Source organism: Coffea eugenioides, chromosome 4, assembly GCF_003713205.1.
Source record: "Coffea eugenioides isolate CCC68of chromosome 4, Ceug_1.0, whole genome shotgun sequence".
NCBI classification, from domain to species: Eukaryota; Viridiplantae; Streptophyta; class Magnoliopsida; order Gentianales; family Rubiaceae; genus Coffea; species Coffea eugenioides.
The window spans coordinates 21,805,217-21,824,734 of record NC_040038.1 but is presented as its reverse complement, the minus strand read 5'-3'; the positions used below and the strand labels follow the sequence as shown (position 1 = coordinate 21,824,734).

Below are 19,518 nucleotides of genomic sequence, written 5' to 3'. Positions count from 1 at the left end.
ATACCCACTTGATTCCAGCCTCGATATTATAGACATGGCCTTCTCACAAAGCTATAAGCGTAATAAAATTTAGATACACGAATAAGTCATGAAGTTGATTAAATGCAAAGTAAACTTTCATTTGCTATAAAAGACCATAATAATTTCATCAAGTTAGGATAAATTTATCAAATCATTTCAAAAGAAAAGGGAATAAACAAGATTGTAGCAAAACATGCTAAGTCATCCATGTTCAAAGCAACAAAAGATTTCATCCCTTACACAAAAGATTACAACCTTCAAAAGTCTCAGTATAGGCTAGGTTATAATCATAATCCCTATCTTTAAGCAAAGTCAAATCCATCTTCACTCGTAGAGCTTCTAATACTTTGGTTCTTCTCATAGCCATTAGTATTAACCACTCCCTCTAACACTCAACTGTTTTGCAGCAGACTTAACGAGCTGCTGAGGAGTTCCTCGGGCAACTTAAAACTTAATACTCAGGACTCCCGCATAGCAACCATTTCCTTGTTTCCTTCAGCCCATAATCTCAGTGTGATTAAACTTGCCATAGTATCCACAAGTTACTCTACAAGTTACGGCCTGATTAGCTTGAGAATTCTCCTTTTTCTTTTTCTTCTTTTCTCTCTGCTCCACAACAAATTCATGTTCACATCTCTCTTTACGTTTCCCTTTTTTCATTATGGGAGTTTCCTTCACTACCCTTAACTTGGTTGCTAGAAATATATTGAGGTGAAACTTGAATAGTGGGTCGCATCCCCTCTAGTTTTTTTTTTTCCCGAAGTTCCTCCAAGACTCCTTCGTATTTCTTTTTCATTTCCAAGTTCTTGTTCCATAATTCCATCTTCTCTACAAACTCTTGTTTGCATCGTTCTTCCCAGAATTCAACCAATTTAGTCTGGAATTCCAACTCCTTGCGAAGAACTTCTATTTCTATATACATCTCTTCCAAACTTTTCATTCATCCATTTGCTTAATCCTGACTGTCAGCCTATCAACAACTCAAAGCATCTAAATGAGTAGCAAATCAAAATTTAAAACTTAACTATCCACAACCTATAAATTCTCACGCATCTAAGTCATCCAGGTATATTTACTCTTACCTCTCCACGAATTTGATACGTAAGAAAATCCACACACACAAATAAAGTAATACCCCTTGATATAATGATATGTACTTCCGTTCTAAGGTCTTACTCACGTATGTAGTGAAACCATAAATTACACGCCATAAGAAACAAGTTCCAAACCCTGACTAAAAACTATTACGCACTAGTAGGACCAGAATCCTTTTCCTCAAAAGTTTGTCTAAATCAAACCAATCATGACCTACAAGATAAAGTCGAGACTTTTGATGTATTTTGAATGTATCTGTGGCAAAATGCGATTCAAAATTTTCAAAATTAGAGTTAAAGATACAAATTTTCTTCATGATCCAAAACTAAATTTTCTTAGTAAGAGATTTCAAATAATGTTTAACCACAATCATCAATACATATTTCAAATCTCTCAAATAGGTTTAAGAAGATTAATCATGCAACTTAATGCATGAATTTTAAAACATATACATAATAATCATAACATATACATGGAGGGTGTTCCAACACTTTTCCTCAAAGTTTCAAGTTAAATCTATGTTCGGGTAAAGTGTATATTTTAGAACATACCTTTAAGAAAGATAAATAGACATGTAGGTTCGTATTCGCATAACCTGTGATCCAACACCTTTACCACCCTTTTATATCCAAACCAAGAGCTAACTCTACTAGTACATAAAGCCCGATCATTTCTAATCTCTGATTCATAACAAATAGGCATTCATGTTCCTAAGAAAAGATTCGAACTTGAACTCTATCTGATTTCGATTCTCAAACGAGTTCAAAATGTGTATACATATATATATATACATAAATTTTGTGAAAAAGTAAAACAAGTGAATTTGGGTATAGTAATAGTCAAGTAAAATTGAAAACGCTTTTGTTCAAGTAGAACAAATAGGTAATGAGTTCAAGTCATCTCACCAAACCAACGAAATACTTTCGGAGTTCAAACTTCATAAAAGTTGAAACATGGCCATAGGACCACTCATAATATACGTATAAAACAACTATTAAAATTTCGCACAGGAAAATCTCACTAAGTTCCCAACTAGGTTAATCCATTATACACTGGTAGATCTAATCTTCTGGTTTATTCTCGATTCATATTCAGTACTAGGGTCTCATTAAATTATATAAGACTATCCATCAATTTCTCTCATGAGTACGGGGTTGTCTAAGCCCTAGGCCACGACCCCTTTTTCCCATTCCTACTGCCATACTTAATAGAAGTCTATAAGCACAAGAAAAGGAATAATTAAGCATAAAAGAACTTAATGCATATACAAGTTGCAAAAATATTTAGAATCAAAACATGCTTCTTTACATGTATCAAAAGTTATAGCACAAGTTAGAAGTCACAAAACAAGCCCAATATGTCAAATACTACATATAGGCAATTAAGTGCCACAAAATATAGAAGTATATGCAAGCAGGATACAAAAGGCCTCACGGCGCGCACCACCCTTCCTAAGTCCATAGTTAAACCAAAGGGTCCAAATATCACTAATTTCAATCAGATCACATGCCTTTACGAAATTAGATCCAATCAAACCATAACACAAGCTAAAACCAAAGGTTATCCATTCGAAATTCAAAATCTTTAATAAGCAAGCCACCAGCCAAAGCACCATCATCTCCAAGAATAACCAGTCTTAGGGTTTTATAGTTAAAGCCTCAAGCTCCAAGTTCAAACCCAAGAAATAGCTACAACTTGCTAACTTACGTGTCAAATGGAAACCAAGTCAATTCACACTAACTTTGTGCTCTTGAATGCGGTTACTCTATATCTCAAAGTTTCCTCAGTCCGTACACCTAAAGATAGGCTCACTCTTCTTGAAAACCAAGAATTTTAAAACATAAGAAGAGTATTTAAAGTAACCAAAAATCTTATCAAGTTCAAGATTTACATTATAAAAACATAAGTTTGCCATTCTTTCGAAAACTCGAGATTTTTTTTTTTTTTTGTAAAGCATAGACAAATTCAAGTGTGAGAATACACCAGTATACAATCAAGGGGGAAAAACATAGTTTAGAAAATTTTAACCTTGTATCAGCCCATCATATACAAAATTCAACAAACTCACCAGTTATTCACAAATTTTCAGATTGAAATTCAAGTAAAATTCACATATTTACCAAAATCGGAAAATTATACATACTTAAACATATATATATCATTTCCAATCATCGTTTGAAAATAAAACTAGTACATCCTCATTTTTCTTTAGAATTTCAATGCAGAAATTCTCTAGGAGGTAAATGGGCGGGAAAATACATTTTATTCCTCAGAAACTCTTTAATCTTGGTTCAAAATCACCATATATGGAGTTTGACCATCAAATCCCGGTCTCTTATCCTCTATAGCCAGTACTAATAATTGCCTCAATTTTTTCCACACTTACAAGTATAATAATAATTCAAATTCATCCAATCTTTCACTACTAATCCTCATCCCATATTTTCCTTCAATATAACATCACCTAATTTCTCAATTTTTTTTATTTCTACAAGTCCCAAGTAAGAAACTCTCAAATAATCATTCTCTTTAACCCCTAGGATACAATAGGTCCTCATTCACATAATATTCAAATTAATCCCACAGTTAGGCATCCTAAACTTTAAGCCGAGGATACACTACAAGATCTAGAGCCTAAGTTCTGATACCAACTGTGACAGCCCCACCTCCCCCTAAGGCGAACCAAAGGGTTCGGCGGACCGCCTGCCCAGCTCTCGCCGGGACTCACTACAGTTCTCAATTAAAATACATCACTCACATCCAATAACATAGGGTACAACCTCAAGAATAAACGAAATAACATTTTTCAAACTTAGAACGAGATAAGATACATTACAAATCTCAAGTAAGGGTATCATTCCCTGAATAAGACAAAAGTCCTCAGTTCTCAAATAATTACATCAAATACTTATCAAGTGAATCGAATTCAAATTATATATGAGATATCCCTTCAGGCACTAATAACTCAATACAAGTGCTTTCTTTGGCCTCGAGCCCTGTGGGGAAAAATTATTTTTGGGGGTCACTAATTAAGCCTCAGAACTTCCACTTCCAAACCTGTTAAAAAAAATAAATTGGGGTGAGCTAACGCTCAGTGAGGCCAAGGGAAAAACATGCAAGCATGCTAGCAAAGACACAATATAAAGCAATAACTCGAGTAACAAGTAACTGCGAAACGTTAAGCAACTAGGGAATTTAATCACAATAAAAGGATACGGGAGCTCTCAGGAGCTAATCCACGCGCAATCCAAGCTCAGGTAGTTGACCCTCCGTCAACTTTCGCAGTTATCCTTGTAGAACTCCACTTACTACCTCCAGCCACCATGACACCCTCTTGGATCCGTAACCAAACAAGCATGTAGGTGGTATCACTTAACAAGTATACCTAGCAAGACCCCTTATTTGGATCAAGCTATAACACTTCCCAAGGTTCACCCAAGTTTCTCGACCAAGCCCTTGCCGGCTCGAGTTACAAGGCTAGCCAATGGATTGGGGCGTCCCCCCCATTCACTTTTAGGTCGATGAGACGAAGCTCCAATCTACAAGATTTGGTCATAGCATTGAGACGGGATGAGCGGTACCTCCTACCCTAAAAGGGCATGATATATTCTGCTGCTCAATGCTCACGAAAAACACTTTCATTTGCATTCACATGTAACACGTATCACTTATCAGGCAAGCAATTTCATGAAAGAGAGGACAAGGGCGATAAAGTACGCCCTAGCCTCATTAACTAGCAAGTACAAGAATCATTTCATTTAAACACTTCACATGCACTTGATACTCACCAAGTATCAAAAGTCAAAGTTTGAGAAATTAGCTCTAAGACGCTTCGCCGGGAGTTCCCTCGAAGTCCTCGTGAGATCCTGAAAGTATGCCATAATGCATTGTATCTCAAATTCCAGGCCATACAGTATTCGTGTAAAGAAAAGAAATAGTCAATTTTGACTCCACAATTCAAGTTTCCAAAGTATTTCAGTTCATAAGGAACCGACTTTCAAATGAGGTCTCAAATGAGAGGTGAACTCATGAAAATAGGTTTGAAATGCTCTAAGAGTTGTAAAAATGTAACCTAGGCCCTTAAAAGAACATTTAGGTCCAAATTGGAAATTTTACTTTTCGAGTCATTCGTGGAAAAATCAGTCCGGAAGTTCGGAAAGTCTAAAATAGAAAATTTTACACCGTCAAAAACTTCATTCGAAGCATAACAACTTTGTAGAAGGTCACTTTCCAAGAATCAAATCAGAAACAAGTCAATTTCTCCAAGAAAGTTTACTATTCATTGAAGATAGGTCAAAACAGTCCAAGTTTTTCCAATAATTTTGGAATTTCGCTAAAAATCATAGAATCAAAACCAGCCTTTGAAATTTGATATGCATGTAAAGTTCCAATCCAGGTTTCAAATGAAAAAAATGGAACTCGATTCCGATGTTCCTAGCTCAAGAAATAAAAAGTTGAAGTTCGCTAAAATTCCTGGACTGTTGGCCTATTTTCCAGATTTAATGCACTTCGCTAATTAGGCCGTATCTCACTCGATTCTCAGTGAAATTGAAAACGGTTGGTGGTGTTAGAAACTAGGTTCACAAGGATATATTTATGCAGAAGAAATCATTTCCAAAATCCAGACATAAGCGGTTCAAAATCAAGCAACAAAATGGATTTTCTGGACAGTCTCGGATGAACAGTAATAAACAGGCAGCCAACTTTCAAAACTCGCCACGAATCGCTCGGGACGAACTAGAAAATGAGCTTGGTACCATTTTAAAGCTCTAAGAGTCTACTTTCAAATTCCGCAAACGGCACTCAATTTCGATCAACGAGCAAAACGTTATAGCTACACAAATGTTGCTGGTCAGAAAATTCTGGAGCTTGTTCCAGTTTTGCTTCTTTACTTGTAACTCAAAATTTAACCAACCATTTGGGTTGATTTTTGGTAGACAACCACAATACACATAGCACAACATATCTACACCAATTTGGAAGCTCAATTAGCACCAGAAAATTTTCGAAATTACAGGGCAGCAGCAAACAAGAAAGTCGGCAGCAAGTCAGAAATTTCAGACAGTACCTTCTCCAAATTTCTAACTTTCTTCCAACTTCATTCCATCAATCATTCTATATACATGTAACATAGCACAATATCAGCAACCACAACATGCTAATTCATCACATCAGTCACCAATAAACATCCTCAAACCCTCGAGCATGTCATGGAATTGCAAGAACATAATTACTCAACCAATCAACCCAAATTCTACCATAGGTTGCAAACCCATGCTACCTTTGCTCCATTTGAGCTATAATTTTGCAAGATTGAAGTGTGGGTGAGTGAGTTACCTCAAGAACTTAGTTGGACAGCTTTAGGGCAGAAATCTTGACCGAAATTCCTCCAAGAAAACCGATGAACAGCCCCCTCTTCCAAGCTAGGATCAAAGCCCTCTAATGGATGATGAAATTTGGAAGTGGATTGAAGCAAGTTTGTGAGGATTTTGGCTAGATTTTTTTCTTCCCATCTTCGGCCAACTAGAGAGTGACAAGAGGAGAGAGAGTGAAATCAGGTATTGTAATGAAAGTGGAGAGAATTGGTGACTTAATGGTTAAGTCTAAGTGTCAACTCATGCTAGGTCCGTTTAGGGTCTTTGCGTGTCCAATTTTCGCGCTCGTTTGCAACTTTTGTGCACTAAACCTCAGAGGTAATTTCCCTAGTACATTAATAGTACATTACTAGTAGTCTAATATCATGTTCTTAAAATCTCCAATTAATCAAATTAATGTGCCTGTCGGGGCCTTTTCGGCACGCGTCCGTATAAAGGTCAAACTTAAGGGTTTTCTCATTTGAACTTGGAAATTCAACTTATTCGATTCCAAAACTCTAAAATTTGATAATCCAAGTATATATATATATAACAATAAAAATCACGATAAGCAATTCATCTTGAATAAATTTGGGCATTAAAATAATATGCGCGTAAAGAACCAATCGGAAAAATTTATTTTCGAGAAATTCATGTACTTTAGTATATTTTATTTTTATTTTTATTTTATTTTTATTTTTATTATTTATTATTTATTTTTTGGGTAACTCGAGTACGAAATATTTTTTAAAATGGCCAATTTAACAATATTTTGAAATAATAAAATTATGGGTCCTCACAATAAGTCTTTTAGGGACATTGCACCAAGGATCGCATTTTTCAAAATTGCCCTCATTTTGAACTCAAAAATCTCAGACTTTGTTTGCATTTTTCTCATCATTCACCATGGACTTCAGCGTCGAATTTTTCTGTATTTTTCTTGCATTTACTTTTCTTGCTTTGCTTCTTGCTTCTATTTTCTTGCTCTTGACCTGGTGGGTTTTCACATGGTGAGTAGTGTCAGCTAAAATTTTTCGGCATCAGAAATTTTCTTGATAGGGCCTTTGCAAAGAACAGAAGTCAGGACTTTCGGCTTTTGTAATGGGGCCAGGTGGGGTGCTTAGAAAAGTTAAGGCTTGAAAGCGGATTTCAAAAGCGGTTTGAAGAATCTGAGATCGCATTGTTGCGTCAACCCTATTTTAGGGCTAAATCAGAATTTACCCCAGTTTATGCTCAATTGAGGCTTTTTCTCTTTCATTTTCTTTCTTCTTTTGATTTTTCGGCCTTCTGCCATTCTTTTGAACTTTCACAAAATTTGCCCCAGTTTACTTTTGAACTGAGGTTCTCTTTTCTTCTTTTGTCTTTTGATTTTGTTGCATTATCACTTTTCACTTCTTGAAACTTTTCCCTTTTCTACTCAAACTTGCCCCAGTGTGGGGTTTTCGATTCTCAGGGGTTGCCAAACGAAATAATTTATTCTGAAGGCTCAAAAGGGATAACTAGGGATAGAATGTTTGACTGGAAAAGAAGACGGCCTAACTTTCGTTCCATTCCTCACATTGACCCTGAAAGGAAACTTTCATTAATGCGAAATTTCTTGCATGTATCTGAATTAATTGACTGAGGAAGACCCTTGTTCATTCATATCTGTGAAACATAGGTGATCCGCCGGACAAAACTCTTCCTTTTCTTTTCCCTTTCTTCTTCTTTTCTTTTCTTCTCTTTTTTCATAATTGAAGCCCAGGTAGAGTCAAATTTCTCCAATTTGTGATTCCCTCTTTAGCATTTTTGTTTTTTTCCTTTTTGGAAAATTCTCCAATCTCCTTCCCCAATGTGGGATGCGATCATAAATGCACTCGAAAAGAACCACCAATTTTAGCTCAAATGAGGATGCAAGGGATAAATGGTGTTTAGGTTGTAGAAATGATGGCCAAAGTATCATTCTTACACCTCATGACAACCAAAGTAACGAAATGGTCATTGAAAATCCACTCCCTTTTTTGATATTTGAAAATCTTCCAATATAGGGTAGTGAACATCAAAGCTCTTATTTGAAACGAAATTATTCTTTCAAAGGCTCAAATAGGAGAGCAAATGATAAAATCTGTATAGGTAGAGAAACGAATGCTCGAAGTATCATTCCAAATTTTCAAAATGTGAGAACCCGTAAAACCCTAATTATTTTCCTAGGGTTTATTTCCCCTTAATTGCATGTTTTCTGCATTTTCTGGCTTAGAAATATTTTCTTAGTGGATTTTATGAGTAATTATAGTTTTAAGATGATTTTTCTAGCATTGGTGAATTTTTAGAAAATTAAGAATATATATTGGATGTGGGACCCACTAGTGCGAAAAGTTCGGAAAAATTCGGCCAATAAGGTTAAGTTTCGGATACAGTGAAAATTTTATCGGGTGTTAAGAGATAAGTAGTGTGTGTGAAGTGATTGATGTGAGAGAGAAAAGAAAGATAAGAATGCATTTATGGTGGTGACAAGTGTCACCTAGCCATTGGATTTGACATAAGAAACACTATTCACCTTTTGACATTTTTTTTGACTTTTGACCCAATTAAATAAATATCTCAAAAATTCACAAAATCCACCATTTTTCTCTCCTTGGTGGCCGGCTCTCTAAGCTCAAGAAGAAAGGAAATTTCTTCAACTCTCAAGCTTCCATTTCACTCAATCTTGCAAGAACAAAAGCCTACACTAGATTTCACTCCATAAAATCTTTCCTTCTAGTGCTTGTAAGTGTATTAGTGAAGTTGTTTTGAAGCTCTAAGGTGGCCAACCTCTCTATCTCTCTTAATTTCTTGGTAAGTGATGCTTGAACACCCTACTACACCTAATGATGGTTATATTATGCTTAGAAGTGGCTTGAGTGTTGGATTATATGATTTATTTCTTGGTTTGGCTTGATTTGGTGAAGTTTTCCATTTTATGAGGAATTTTCTGGTTTCATATGATTTTGATATTGTGGACTAGTATGATGCTTGGTAATAAGGGGCTTTGGCTCTAGTAGGTGTGAATTGTTGTTAAATGCAATCAATTTTGGATTTGGAATGAAATGTGAAAAGTTAGGGTTCTTGAACCCCTATTCTGTCCGAAATTTTAGGTCATAGCTAGAGGCCGAATTGGACTTTGCTCAAAACATGAACGTTGTAGGTATTGATGAGTTTAGTGTGCCTGCAAAATTTCAGGGCAATTGGACTAGTGTAGAGTGAGTTATGCCGTTTTTACTGTTGCTGTTTTTGGTGCACAGAATGTCCGAACTGCGATAGTAATTGCCTGTTTTGACTGGAATTGGTTTGGATTTTGAAGTTGGTGTCTTCTGAGGAAATGTAGTTGGATGTCTTAGCTAACTTATGCCTTTGGAATTTCGGCATTTGGACTTGTATGGACTGAGATATACCGATTACAGTTTTCTGTGTTTTGCAAACCTGTTTTGGTGATTCTGGTTTAGTGTTTGGCATTTTTGACCTAGTTGGGTCAGGAACTGGATTGAGTGACCTTCTACATTGTTGTAGCCCTGTCCCATAGCTTCGAAACGGTGGGTCTTACACCCCCATCCGATAATTGTAGTGAGAGTTGTGCCATTACCGCATTAGGACGTCAAAACCGGTTTTCTTATCAAGGCCAACATTAAAGCCTTTCTTAATTTCTGGTTTGCTTTCATGCTTGTATATGTTTATAAAACCCTATTGGGGTTGTGAATTGGTGTTGTTTATGGCTCGGTATGGTTTCTTGTTTTATGATATTGTGAGCTATGGAACGGCTCTTGACATGAAATGCTTATATGTGTGTTGTTGGGTTGTGATTGAAGAAAAATAATGAAGCCTTATGGCTGGAAAATTTGGTAAACACAAAGGGCATGCTGCCCGAATTTTTACTCGAGATTTAGAAAACTATATTCTCGACTTGAGTAAAGGTTAAGTATTTAACCCTTGAATTTCCATGCATGAAACCCTATTGGGCGATAATTGGTTTGACTTTATGACTCGTTATCGAGTCTTATGGTATTTGTTTACATGTTCTAGGGCGTGACGATAGCTCACGACATTCTCCTGACGGAAGTGCATGAAATAGCACTTAATTGATTGGTGAGTGTACTACTCACTTATGTGCTATTATATGGCTTTGATATTTGAACTTGAGATGTTGTATGTTAATGGATTGATGTGAGAGTGTACTTTATCACTCTCACTTATTGTTTCACATGTTATTGAAAAGTTATTGGAAAGTTATTGGAAAGTTATATGAACTGATATATGGAATGAAATACATGACTTGGTATCGATTGGACAAGTATCCAACGACTACAAATGTTATCATTGAGCTCAACCCCATTGGTAGTTGATTGAATCGAGCCGACAAGGGTTTGGTCGTGACAATTAATGAGCCTTGGGTAAAGTTATAAGGAATCTTGTAGTATGAGAGACTCTTGATTCCGGTATAATCGAGTAATACCACAGTGCAAGTGTTTGGAGTGCGGGCCCGGTAGGGGGATGTTTGGTGGAAGGAATGGGAGAGAAGAGGAGTCTACGGTTGGTTACTCTTCAACATTGACGGAGGGTCAATGAGGTTGGATCAAGAATGGAAGAGTGGAAATGGGCTCTTGAGAGCCGTCCGTATCCTTTTATCGATGTGTTTCATTCCTTAATTGTGTACTTGAAATGAAAGGTTATGCTATATGCTCTTAGTTGCTTACGTGGTAGTAACTCACTGGGCTTTAGCTCATCCCGTTCCATTTGTTTTCCTTACAGGGATATAATTACTTTTGGGACTGATTTGGATAGTCAATTGCCAAGTTGAGCTAGTGTAAATGGCATTTGTTTAGCTTGTCGAATGAAACCCTATTGTGTATTGGGTTCATTTTCTTTGATTGGCAAACCGAGTATGTATATTCATGATAGATGGTTTTTGGCATGACACTATGGTTGTAGAAGTTGAATTTCAATGTATATATATGCTTGGTTGATGTTTGGATGAACTTTGAATCGATTTAGCTTTCAAACGGCAAAAGGAAAATTTTGAACGAAAAGACACTGGACTGAATCCGGCCAGGAATCCGGCCAGAAACTGGCCGGATTGCCGGCCGGATTGGGAAGGATTTTGGAAAAATTTTGGATTGCTCTCGGCCTTGTATCCGGCCGAGAATCCGGCCGCTAATCCGGCCAGATTCCGGCCGGATTCTGACGTGTCCTGCACTATTCATCTTCGGCGCAAAATTTTCTTTTTTTTATTTTGTGATTTTGACTTGTTTGCGTGATTGGTGAGTTCCGGAACGTTATAGAACGATGTAAACTGTACCGTAGTCCTGGCGAGAGCTGGGCAGGCAGTCCGCTAACCCCTTTGGTTCGCCTTAGGGGAAAGTGGGGCTGTTACACAAAACAAACAAGAATAATGCACATTTTTACTTTCACTTAGATGTGATTGAACCAGTTAGACTAGTGAGCATTTTCAAGCAAAGATTACCCCAATTTGCAATTTATCAATCACTGTGACTGATTTTTGGAGGGGGCAAATAAAGGTGGGCAAAATAGGAATTGTACAATGAAGGAGAAAAGGTATCTCATTGGGCCTTTTGAGTAATCTCTTTTAATTTTGAGCACTCTTATTGTACAGTTTGAATCACCAATCTAGTGTATGCAGAGAATTTAGAAAACAAACACTTGTGAAATTTCAGAACAGGAGGTTGAAAAATCTCAATTTGGTCTTATTTCTTAAAATTCATCATGAAATCCCTCAAATAGCCAAAAAAAGAATGAAGTATACATGACTATATACAAAACAACAATTGTATAAATAAAAAAATTTATTCCTGAGAAAAGTTTGAAACAAAATTTCTACAAATGAGAAGAGAAAGACTTCTGAAGAGCTCCACATATACACACTTTTTACCTCCTTTTTGGAACAGAATTTTTCTTTTCTCTGAAAAATAATGATGAAGTCTCTTAGAGGCTTTAGCCTAGCGCTTCCAAATAGATCCTTCATGTTTTCATTGCAGGGTCCGCCCGAGAATCAAGTAATACTTGTAATTTTCAAACTTTATTAGATCAAAATTGTTATCAGATATAGAAAAATATTTTCACCTTATTGAAATAGTTTTATGAATGCAGGGGGAGGGGGAAAAATAAAAGAAAAATACCCAGAGTTAGTTAGCAAAATTATAAAATCGGTATGCATGTCCTATGGGGGAGCCCTTTTATGCCAAGGGTAGGCCTAGCATGAAAATGCAATCCTCTGGGGTAGGCACTAGACAATACCTGATGAATCCGACCAACTTACTGAGTGAAAAATAATTTGAAAAATTTGGCCAATTTGGAGTGAAAAGAAATATTTGTCCTAAAACATGAGGACAAAGTCCGAATGGATTGCTTACTTTGATCAACACATGATATGTGAAAGAGAGCTTACTCTTGAAAGGATTGCAACGTCTCGACTAATTTATTCAGTGAACTTTAGACTTAAACCCTAAAAGGAATAAGCGGATCAAGAGGATATGATGAAATTGATGATTTATTCAAAATTGACTAAATTACCTTAAAAAGGATAAAATGGTGAAATGCATTGAATGAAATTTGATTATTTATTCAAAATTGAATGGATAACCCTAAAAATGAATTAAACTAATCAAATGAATTGAATGAAATCAATTGATTAAACAGATCAAGTGAAATGATGATTTATTCCAAATCGACCGGATTGCCCTAAAACTAGGCAAATTGGTCAAATGGATCGGACGAAATTGATGATTTATTCAAAATCGATAAGAGTGCCCTATGAACTAATCAAATGAATTGAATGAAATTGGTGATCTATTCAAAATCGACTAAATTGCCCTAAAATGGGTAAACTAGTCAAATGAATTCAAAATCGACTGGTTGCCCTAAAAATGAACAAATTGATAAAATGGATTGGATGAAATTGATGAATAGAATGGTCCAATGGATTGAATGGAATTGACAGCTTATTAAAAAAAATCAATCTATCCATTGGTAGATTCAAAAATTTATTGCGATGCATTAGTCTATGAGCCTTCTAATATCAAATTTTGGCCTCAATTTATTTATCGTCTCAACAGTGAGGAAATATTGGTGAATTTCTTCAAATTAATGTCCTTTACGCCAGGGATTTTTACCAATTTTGATAAAGTGGCCAAAAAGTGATTATTAGATACTCATATTCCGAAGATCGCTCTATGAAAATGATTGAATCCTACCTTACCTTGTGCACTACCCCTTTGGATGGTACAAAATGTAAACGTGCAAGTCTCCTTGGATTAAGTATCCGAGACACAGGACTGTTTATTCCTAATACAGGATCCCCTAAATGGCATTCCCTCTATTGGCTCATGCATGATGCCAATTTATCAAAGCGACTAAATATGCAGTATACCAAATGAAACGTGACCTAAAGGAACCCCCCTTTTTATATGCCGGGGTGAGCTTAAGATGAATGTATTCATGTTACAAATGCGAAGCATTGAATTTAAACGTGTCACATCAAACGGGGTAGGCTCCTAGAGAGTACAATGCTAGGACTCTTATTTTCTATGGCTTATGCAATGGAGACAAAAACCAAGAAACGTTAGTTCAATCAGATAAATACACATAACACATTGTAGTAAAACAATACAAAGAGATAAAGCAATAAAAAAAAGAATAGAGGGGTTGGATCCCTCCCCTCGTGAATGGTGTCCCTAATAGCGTAAAGCAGACTCTACCCTAGGTAAACTATCATGGATGCATGAGGTATTGGCTCACTAATGCATCTAGACTCGATAGGTTTGAGGTCCCCGAGCCTTCAGACTTGGAAACCAATGGTCATCAATCCCAAGGTTCTTTGTCGGTGGCTCGAGCGATTCCCCAGACACTGCTACGCAGACGTCGTGTTACGGCTACATGTCTGAGTGAATCTATCAAAAATCCTCAACCTTCAACTAAAAGCTAAAGGCTATTAACCCAAAGCTTAAAGCGGAAGATTGAGTCCCCCTTGGATCATGCTACGCACACGTCGTGTCGCGATCACACGTCCAAGTGGGTCGCCTAAAATCCTAATAGGGTGGAGTGGCGTGACAATCCACTAAAAGAAAAATAAATGAGGGGTAAAAAATTAAAGCGTATGCACGTATGCTAGTGCTCGTTTGGAGGGGAGGGATCGAGAACCAAAGCGAGGCTCTAGGGTAATATCCCCCACCCAAATGCAATGCAAAGCACGGAATCACATACATAAACCATCCATCCATCCATCAAAACAATCGTATGCCAAATGGGTGAGTGAGTGAATTGATACGCGCGAAATGCAAAAAACCCCTAAAACGAAAACATGCAACCCTAAACATCCAAATGCGATATATGAAGAGGTTAAAAGAAGAAAAAGATTGACTAAATCAAATTCGCTCGGACTCTCTAAGTCCCCAGTGGAGTCGCCAGCTGTCGCGCCCCATTTTTTATAAGAAAAATAAATGGTTTAAAAAGTGAATTTTTGATTGAAAATATGATTTTTGATGTAAAAGGAAAATGGGCCTAAATGGGGGTTTTAAAGTGCGACGATTTGGGCCCAAATTATAGTTTAAAAAGGGTTTTTGAATAAAAATCGGAGTCGCCACTTGGTATTGAGTTAAGGTGTACCAAGTCACCTAAAAATGAATTTTAAAAGGAAAAAATAGAAAACCCTTTTTAAACGACTCCAAGTCTACGAAAATCAGAGAAAAAGATTCGGGAGTCACATTTGAAGAAAGGGAAGGCAAGGATAAGAATCCAAGGTACCCTTTCAACCTAGCCAAGGCTAGTTGCGCAATTTAGTCAAACATTTTCTTATTTTTTTTTAACCTAAAGATTTATTACATTTGGATGTACTATATGAATGCAAACCCTAGACCTAATAGTTTAAAAAGGGTTTTTGAATAAAAATCGGAGTCGCCACTTGGTATTGAGTTAAGGTGTACCAAGTCACCTAAAAATGAATTTTTAAAGGAAAAAATAGAAAACCCTTTTTAAACGACTCCAAGTCTACGAAAATCAGAGAAAAAGATTCGGGAGTCACATTTGAAGAAAGGGAAAGCAAGGATAAGAATCCAAGGTACCCTTTCAACCTAGCCAAGGCTAGTTGCGCTATTTAGTCAAACATTTTCTTATTTTTTTTTAACCTAAAGATTTATTACATTTGGATGTACTATATGAATGCAAACCCTAGACCTAAGAGGATATCGGGGGGAAAAATTTTTCTTCAAAGCTTAGATAGTGCCAATCACATTAATTGTGATGCCCAATAGTGACTCTTTGGAGAGGTCACGAATAATGTAAAAATACGAGACTCTAAGAAAAGAAAAGGAAAATAAAAATAATTATACAAATATACGTGACCTAAAGGAATGCATCATGTCGGGTGCGGGGGACTAATGTTCGTGACTCAATTTTCCCTTTAATAGAGGGAATACGAGCGTGCTAAGGCTAGAAAGCCAAACTCGTCCATATCCCATATTCAAAGGGGTTATCTCTAGTCTAATCAGGCAAAATGCACTAATCTACCCCCTAACCTCCTAAATGAGATGCAAATCTAAATGTTATATATACGTAGGGGTAAGGGATATTTTATTAGGGGAAATATTATGTGAAAATGATAAAGATCCTAAAAAATGGAAAAATATGCATGAAGTGTAATGTAATCATACAAACATGATCTAACGAGGGAGGTCCCTAAGGGTCTAGTATTGGACTAACCCATATCTATGAATCTTCACTAGTATTGGACTAGTGGGAAATCGGAACAAAGAGCCACAACTAGCGTTGGACTAGTGTGGTGACGGGAAAGGAATCACAGCTAGCATTGGACTAGTGTGATAACATGCATTTATTACAGTCTAAGAAAATCAGATAAAGCATAATAAAGCAAATAAACACATAGATCACATAAGGCACATAACACATAGGCATGATATCTAGATGCACGTCCTAAGAAAGCGGTAACACATAGCACATAGGCATGCAAATCACACACAGCAAAAATAAAACAAATAAATCCCTATCTATTACATTAGGGGGAGGCCCTACTACAATCTAAAAGGGGAAATAAAATAAATAATAAAAACAAATACCTAACTATTACAAATTTGGCATTCAAGTGCCTTTCAAATGATCAAAATTGAACTAAAATAAATATACAAAGCTAAAGCCAATAAAACAAATAAATAAATAAACATCCAAGAGGCATACAATTAAACACGTAAAGTCACATAGGGCATTTAGGGTCAAATAAAGTAAGAAATAAGGGATAGGGTGTACCTCCCTTGAGTTGGAGCCCTAATGACACGAACTTACTTATTTACCCTCCAAAAAAATAAAGAAAGGGTCAAGGCATCACTTTAGTTAACAAATAATCACAAAAGATAAAAATAAACATGAAATTGGATCAGTTAAATCATGTAGACAAACCACATTTAAGAAGTTAAAAGAAGAAGGGACTTGATTGCAAAAATTAATAAAGTTTTGGGGTCAAAATTGAAGAAAAATAAAGTTCAAGGACTCATTTGCAATTAAAGCAAGGACCCAATTGAATGAAATTGAAAGTTTGTAGGGCCATAATGAAAACATCTGCAAGTTAAGGGACTAGAATGAAATTTCGTCATCAGGCTTCTTGACGGATCAGGCTGCTGGGCCATTTTTATTTATCTCATGGGCCGAAACTTTCCAAACCCATTTGAAAATCGAAGGCAAATGGAATGGGCCAGCCTATTATTTATGATCCAACAAACTCAGCGGGCTTCCATCCTCTAATCCAAACCAAGAACCAAAATAAGAAGCTCAAACCCACTCCCTTAAACCCAAGTAAAATAACCTCTCAGCCCAAATCACCTTTTTCACAAGCACCCCAACATGATGAAATCAACAAAAATTATTAAGCCACAATTATGTCTTAAAAACAAGAATTAATCTAGCTAAAAGACTACTTATGCATTAAAAGATGATTAAAATCTAAAAGAGAGAAATGAACTTAACTTTTCCGATTTTCCAGGTCATATCAGAACAAGAGGGAAGATTAGGGATTCAAATGCAACCAGAATCGGACTTAATTGAATGAATTATGAAGGTTTGGGGGGTCGAAACATGAAGCTCTAAAAGCTTTGGGGCGAAATCACAAAACAAACAAAAAATGGATGGACGGAGAATGCAATTTTAGACAAGTAATTGTCTTCTCCAAGGAGCTAACATCAGTTAGCATTTCGACCCCTTTTTCCGAGCAGCAAAACTAGAAATTTAGTTGCAATTTCAATCACTCTCAACGAACAATGAAATTCACAACATCCCCTCTCATAACATCAAATTCAGGAAGATTAATTCGGGTTCTTACAAAAAGAAGAATAAGGGAACGAAAAATAGAACAAGTGCAAAACACCAATACACCGAATTTCTGAAATGCAAAGAAGGGAACTTGCTGACTCAGCCTATTCCTTCACACGGAGAAAAAAAAATGTAAAACAAATCATCTGCCAATAAGGATTTTCAGCTCAGGCATTTCGTCGAACAGGTTGGGGGCATTAAATTTCACCGACTTCTTGCCCAATTGAGATTATAATCAGCCCAAAATTGGTCAAACAACAAGAGGTTTCAGTTCAATTCAACACATAAGGCGCATGCAATCTAAAATTGTGAGCAATCAACATGAAATTGGCACCGAACAAGTGTATGGCAGACGTGCTTTGTGATTTCCCAATGTTTATACTAAAATGTCTAAACTGAAATTCAAAAAGGAAGGATGGCTTACAGCGTTTGCTTGGTGAAACTTTGTCGGTGATAATGGTGGGTTTGGCGAGGTGGTAGCGGCATGAGCGGCGGCGGTTTCTGGAACGATGGTCTCGGGGATGGCAGCAGGGGAGGAAAATGGTGACGGCGTTGCTGCTGCCGTTGCTTTTTCTTGTTTCCGTTTCACCTTTGGCCGAAGCCCCTTTTTCTTCCTCTGTTCCTTAGTGCACCGCCTCTTTGGACTTTCTTTCCTCTGACCCCTCTTTGCTTGTTTCTGTTTCTCCATCCCTTTTTCACCTAGCTTCCCCAAGCTTTCAAGTTTTCTTTTTTTGTTCGGCCAAGCTTCTCCTCAGACGAAGCCCTCTTTCCAATTCCCAGATTTTTAGTTTTTGCTTCGTTCCCCTGCCGATGTCTTCCCCTTTCCTCCCTTCGGCCTTGCTTAGTTTTTACTCCCTTTTTTCTTTTCCTTTTCAGCCAAGAGCCCTCTGTCCGCTACCAGTTTTTCTTGCCGTTCGTTCCAGATTTTTCCAAAGCTTCCACAGCTTTTCTTTTGGATATTTATTCCTAGCTCTGTTGTCTTCCGCCCCTTTTCAATTCGAAATCTTCCCCCTCCTTATTCTGACCTTGTTTAACATCCATCGACCTGACGACATGGGGATCTCGGGAGAACATCCGCAGAAGAGAGACTTCACGGAGAGTTATGGGTGGCACCCCTTCTTCATCCTCGTTAAGACGGGTTTCCTTGAGGGCAACAATGTTGCCGGTTGCTTTCTCTTTTGCTCTGTTTCTCTTTTTGTTTTTTTTTTGTTTTGTTTTTCTCAGCCGCCAGCCTTCCCCTGTTTTCCCTTTTCCTTCCCCTTGGTCTTCCTTTTTCTTTTGCCCGATGCCCTTTTTTAGGCCTTCACTCCCAATCTGTCTTAGCCCCTCCGTCCACCCCCTCGGTTTTTCCTCTGAATTTTCTCAAGCTCCGCCGCAACTCGTCTCTTTTCCTGTTTTTTCTCCCGCTTGCCGTCTATTTCGTTTTCTTTTTTTCTATTCTCTTTTTTTTAGGCCGAAACCCCCTCTCAGTTCTCCCTATCTCTCACTCTCGGATGAAGCCCTTTTTCCTCTCGAAGCCTTTCTGCCCCACCAAACCCTAGCCGTCCCCTGCCTCTCTCTCTGTTTTCTTTTTATTTTTGTTCCCCCCAAAATTTCTTATCCACCAAGTGTCTAGACACATAATCCCTTAGGTGTTGTGTTGTCTAATATCCAAAGGGACACTTGTCCCTATTGCATATTCTCCATTTGTCTAGCATGCAAACTTCCA

At 37.1% G+C, this 19,518-nt stretch overlaps 1 long non-coding RNA gene across 1 annotated transcript in view; it reads right to left on the bottom strand.

Moving 5' to 3' along the window:
- LOC113768790 overlaps nucleotides 1-6,638 on the bottom strand; it is a 29,061-nt gene extending 22,423 nt beyond the window's left edge. Inside the window, exon 1 of the long non-coding RNA XR_003468145.1 lies at nucleotides 6,454-6,638. This is a non-coding gene — a long non-coding RNA (uncharacterized LOC113768790). The remainder of the gene's footprint in view (nucleotides 1-6,453) is intronic.
- Between the last annotated feature and the right edge of the window lie 12,880 nt (nucleotides 6,639-19,518).